The sequence below is a fragment of the Bacillus rossius genome (genome assembly GCF_032445375.1).
Source record: "Bacillus rossius redtenbacheri isolate Brsri chromosome 9 unlocalized genomic scaffold, Brsri_v3 Brsri_v3_scf9_2, whole genome shotgun sequence".
In the NCBI taxonomy this organism is placed as follows: Eukaryota; Metazoa; Arthropoda; class Insecta; order Phasmatodea; family Bacillidae; genus Bacillus; species Bacillus rossius.
Window position 1 is genome coordinate 17,331,449 of NW_026962013.1, and position 5,823 is coordinate 17,337,271.

Here is a 5,823-nt window from a genome sequence, read left to right on the forward strand (position 1 = left end):
TTAGTTTTAACGAAAAAGAAACGATGATTATTTCAAGTACAATATAGAGGATACTACTGAGTATTTTTTATTTTATTATATTTTGTTGGTACCACTAGTGTAAGTTTTAAAAACTCACTCTGAAAATACATTGTTTAGTTGGTATATGAAAATGTACGTTATATATAGTATTTACATGTTGTGCGATTAACAAGAAATGTTGAAGTTTATGGCAGTTTGATTTTCATTCAAGTAAATGAGAAGATACATTTTATACCTGTAAGTTGTTTAATTGCCTCATTTATATTTATGTCTAAAAAGTTTTTAACCGGTAGTTTTCTCTTTCTCCGTCCGAGTTTTTTTTATATAGCTGGGAGTGTTTTTTTCTCAATAAAATACATATGCAACACAAGGTAGGCTAAAATAAAGCTAGACATTTATAACAATGACGCCAGTTAATTGTTTGCAATGACCGTGACGATTACCAATCGTCGATGAAAATATACGTCATAAAATCGTTTGTATAAATATAAAAACTCTGTAGTAAGAAACCACTGTACGGAAAAATAAAGCGGTGGTTGTAAATGCTGAACAAAACTAAACATTTCGTTAGTTAATTTACCACCTTCCGAAAAAGCCACTTCTTTCAAAAACCAAGGTTAGAACATTAATACTTTGTCATCCTTGCGATATCAAACATTATTAAAAAGTGTTTCATGTTTACTTATCATTGCACGAATCTTTTAATATTTAATTTTTAAAAGTTGTAACATTTTCTTTTTCTGTAGTTTTAACTGCAAATCTGCTACCCAGCTCCCCTGAACTTACCTAACACACCTTAGACTTCTCTACCTGCAACTTGTATCCCTTTTTAAAAATAATGGTGGTAATTTCTTGGAGAAGGTACCCCGCCGGGAATATATATATATATATATATATATATATATATATATATATATATATATATAAAATTGCAATTTTTTTTCTTTATTACTACGTACCCCGATTAATGTGGTTTAATTTTTTTTATGGTACTAACCTAACCTATCCAATCATTTACACCAATTTTTAGTGTTTTAAATACAGATTGCGTAACATAACCAAACGTTCACACCATTTTACATTGTTTGAAATAAGACTTGTCATTCATACGATCTAACGGAATTTTGAATGCAGCTAACCAAACCTAACCAACCATTGAAATGATTTTACAGTATTGTAGCTAACCTAAAGTAACCCAAAAATTGCCAATTTACAGAAACATCAAATATCATGGAGGGAACACAAAAATACGTTTTTTTATATCTTTATTTAAAATTTTCAGAAAATTACCAAAATAATTATCTAAACAACAAAATAAACCCTACTTTGAAGCATTAAGATTAAGATTTCAAAATTATATACTTTTTTTTGTTATTATTATCAACAGACCATTACAGAACCTTCTAATTTGATTACTGCAAATTTTTATTTTGTATTTCCAATCAATACTTAGGGATACGTTTATAAGTTTTCCAAAGTTAATGTAAGTTCTCCAGTAATACAAGTAAACATATATGTTAATTCATGTAGCAATACAAGATACATTTAGTGGCTAAACTTGAACAGTGAACTTGTATATTATGTACCCTACATTCGTAACAAGGATATAGTTTAAGAACCAATTGAAAAAAAAATTAAATTAAATTTTTCTCAACTGTTTCAGCCTGGGCCCACACATAAAAATAAAATAATTTTCTCAATATCTGTTACTGCAAATAACTTAATTTTATAATTCATTAAACCCTACCTACATTGTTTTGTGATTAATCAATGTTAAAATTTGTTCTTCTGCGCGATTACACTCAATTCTACCGAGTTATGGTTTTAAAAGAAAGTGTAGTGTTATATTTAATTCACTGTAATTTGGGTAACCATATTACAAACAATTAAGCATTTTCTCAATTCATATTATCAAACTACCATTAAAACCCGTACTAGATTAGTGCCAATATCGTTTGCAGAATCTAACGTGACGTATGTTCGCAGAACAATAAAAAAAAAATTCCGCGGATTGGGCAGGCTTGTGTACTACTTAGGCCAAGAGTTTCGAGTCGTTTTGTGTCGTGGCATTAATTTTGGTAGTTAGATCAATTAAGATTATCTGTGAAAAATTAAGTGTTCATCTGTGCCGGGAAAAAAGAGAGAAACTTAAAAAAAAAAATTTAAAAAAAAGCAACAACTTCTTGAAGGCAGAATTCGTGCTCGGTGGACTAAAATTTCTGTGTAAACGGGCAAAATAAAAACACATCTTATAAATTAAATACACATTAATTGAATTAAATGTACATAAAAACAAAATATTGTTAAAAATTGTATAATTATTTTTTATTCTCCTTTTATTTCACACTTTTTGCAGTCTACAAAAATTTGTCGGCTCACCCTTTGTCTCATTTAACCCAGCTCTTGGGGAGGCTGCCCCCAACCCTTGCCATCCCCCATTTTGCCCCCTACTCCCTAGATCCGTCCCAATGTCCAAGGTGTTCACAACTACCCTGTCTTACTAAAGATGTTTCAGTCGTGAAGGTGGGGGGGGGGGGGGGGGGCTAGTAACTTGAAATTAAATAGTGATCTTGAAGCAATTAGAATGTAGTCTCATAAAAATGGCCTTATTATTAATCTAGTAAAAACGCAAGGTATTTTAATTGGTTCTTCTCTCATCACCCCGTGTATAAAAAAAAAAATTCTTCCAGACGTCACTTCAGGATACACAAAAATTGAGACTTTAAGTTCTGTTAAGAACTTGGTCATTATTATGGATGAACATTTATCCTGGGCGGCGAATGTGACTCATGTTTATTAAAAAAGCATATTGTGCGCTTCACTATCTTAATCGTCTAAAGAAAATTTCCTGTCAGTGCGTGTGAAAGCTACAATCGTGAAGTCATTAATTTTTGTCTCATCCTGATTACTGTGACATATTACACAATGCCATTACATACTACCTAGGAAAATACTGCAAAAAATTCAAAATACTTGCATTCGTTTTAGTTATAATCTTAAATTGCATGATCACACTTGCACTCCTATTTTTTTTTTAAAAAAAACCAAGCTGGCTTAAAATTCGCTGTACTAATCTTAATATACATAAATACAGTGTCCTGATGTTTGTTTCCAGTGAACTCTTCACCAAGTCAACCGATTTCGATGAAAATTGGCATTTATATGTAATTTTTTCCAACTTGACAGATAGGATAGTTTTTATTTCTATTAATGGTCAATAATTTATAATTAATAATAAACTGATTATCAATGTTGATTGGTGTTTAAGCCCGGGAAACAGTGGGTACTTCGTCTCCATGACAACGTTGCGTGCTCGAGAGTCGGGAAACCATCGGTGCGATTCGTTTTCTCTTCGGTACATTACAAAGTATTGTATTAAGTTTTTGTCAAAATTAATTAATTTTCATTTTATTTCATTTATTATAACTGTAAATAAGAGATTTGGTCTCATCCCCCCCCCCCCCAATTAATACAACCGTGCGAAGCCGGGTCGGGCAGCTAGTGTTACATAAAATACTTAAAGCAAATACTTCTCAATATTTATGTCACCGATTTACATTTTTAAGCTCGTTTCACAGTTTTGGGGGCCGTTCAAAATCAAATCGTGAACTTTTAATACCCATTCGTGAAACCAAAACAATCTCGAGATCCTTCACAGTTACTGGATCTACCAAGGTGTGTGTGTGTGTGTGTGTGTGTGTGTGTGCGTGTGTGAGAGAATGACATAATAATTTTAATTAATTTTTGATGTTTTTCTGTTAAAAAACCATATAATATATTATAGGTTAATATTTAATATTAAAAATAATATTTAATGTTTTAGGTTGATATTTCATTATATTTTTTATTTAATACATTCTTTTTAAATTGTTACTTAACTTAAGCGTTCAATTAGTATATGGTTCATCAGTAACTGCTGTAATTTGTAATATGTTAGTTTGTGATTTTTAGGTTTGATTCCTAGATATAACTTATTATAAGTTGTTTATGTTTCATGGTTCAGTGTAAGAGAAGGCGTACACGCCTTTACTGCGCCAAACGAAATTCGAATGAATGAATGAATAAATAAATAAATAAATAAATAAATAAACTGGTGAACTTGCCGAACAGCTTCCAGCCCAACAGTGACGAGTTAACTAGCAACTAGCAACGAGTTAAATGGTAACCTATTTACATTTTCATTAGCAGAGCAAGTTCTTGGTGCAGGCTTTGAATATATATACTGTATAGAAGTCGCCAGCCCAGGTTAAAATTTCTAATACGGTTTTGAGGTAGTTGGTTAATTCACCGCCGCAATCGCCACCATCTCTAGGGCATCGACTTGTGGTGGTCCCTAGCGGGCAAGTGTCGAACTCTTCAAACACCCCTTCCCCCTCCCGTTGAACGACCTTGAGCTGCAGTGAATGATTGGTAGGGGGTGCGGGGAATGACAGCGGGCGACAGTGCTGCGCTCTAACGTGTAAATAACAACTAAGACGATACAGGGTGTTACGGCAGCGCACTGCAGCGGTGAAGTTCCCAAGCTGCTCATCATACGCTTCTGAAAAACGTAGAGTAAATCCTATCCACTCGCGACTTCTATACAGTATATATATTCAAAGGTGCAGGTCTGCTGTAGTGAAGAAATGAGAACTTGAAGGCGCCTGCGGTGTTACGCAAGACGTTCTTCTCTCGCGATGTGCTGTTTCGCTGTGTGTTTAATTTCCATAAATATTCAAGATCCAGTAACAAGTTATGATAAGAATATATGACTTATATAATACTAGCTAATTCCCGGCATGCGTTGCAATGCCTCATTAATTTTTTTTTTGTAATTTGTTTTAAGTAGGTACCTCTCTTACATACACCGCACACGAAAATTATTCACTGATCCAAGACCTCTATGGGGAGTCTTTCCACTATCTCTCTATATAGTTCCTCTGTATATCTATATATCTCCCTATCTCATTTTGTATACTTCGCTCTGCCTCCCTCTATCTCTCTGTATCTCTATCTCTCTTTCTCTTTCTATCTCTCTCTATCTATTTATCTATCTTTATATATCTCTCTCCATCACTCTCTTTTATATTTAATTCAATTCAATTTTGTCGTGCGTGCTCACTCATAAAACATACACATAAAAAACATACTCATAAAATATACACATTTGTTGAAACGATTCGCATGCCACCTTTGTAAAATGGTTATACTAACTCAGAAACCTTCGCAGGCATGCGCATAACAACTCACAGAAGTTTCATCGCAATCGGATGCTATCCAGCTGACTTCAACTTCATAACAGACACCCACTCCATAGACTAATACCTCCATGGATACGACTCGCGCGCCACCATTATTATTCGGACCATAGAAAAGAAGAACTGTCATATAATATTTACTGGTAATTATCCGATACGACTCGCGCGCCATCTGTTGTACGTTATCTCACCTAGACAGTAGCCTCCTTCGAGTTTCAAAGGTCAAGTGTGCAAAATTTCATAGAGATCCGATGACCGATGCGCTAACAATGAAATGGCGAAATATGATTAGGATAATTAAATTCTGCTTTAAGGATTGGCTTTATGGAACTCTCACTCTCTTATACGGTGATATGCATATTTGTAACAACTATAATATATTATATGCTAAGTATATATTTACATGATTTATGCATACTATAATATATTAAACGTCTAAAGAATGGGAAATGTGGAAATGTACTATTTTTAGTCACGTATTAGATATTCTACAATGTTTTTTTTTATATTCGCCTTCTATTTCACACTTTTTGTAGCCTAAAAAAATAGTGGCCCGTCTTGTACC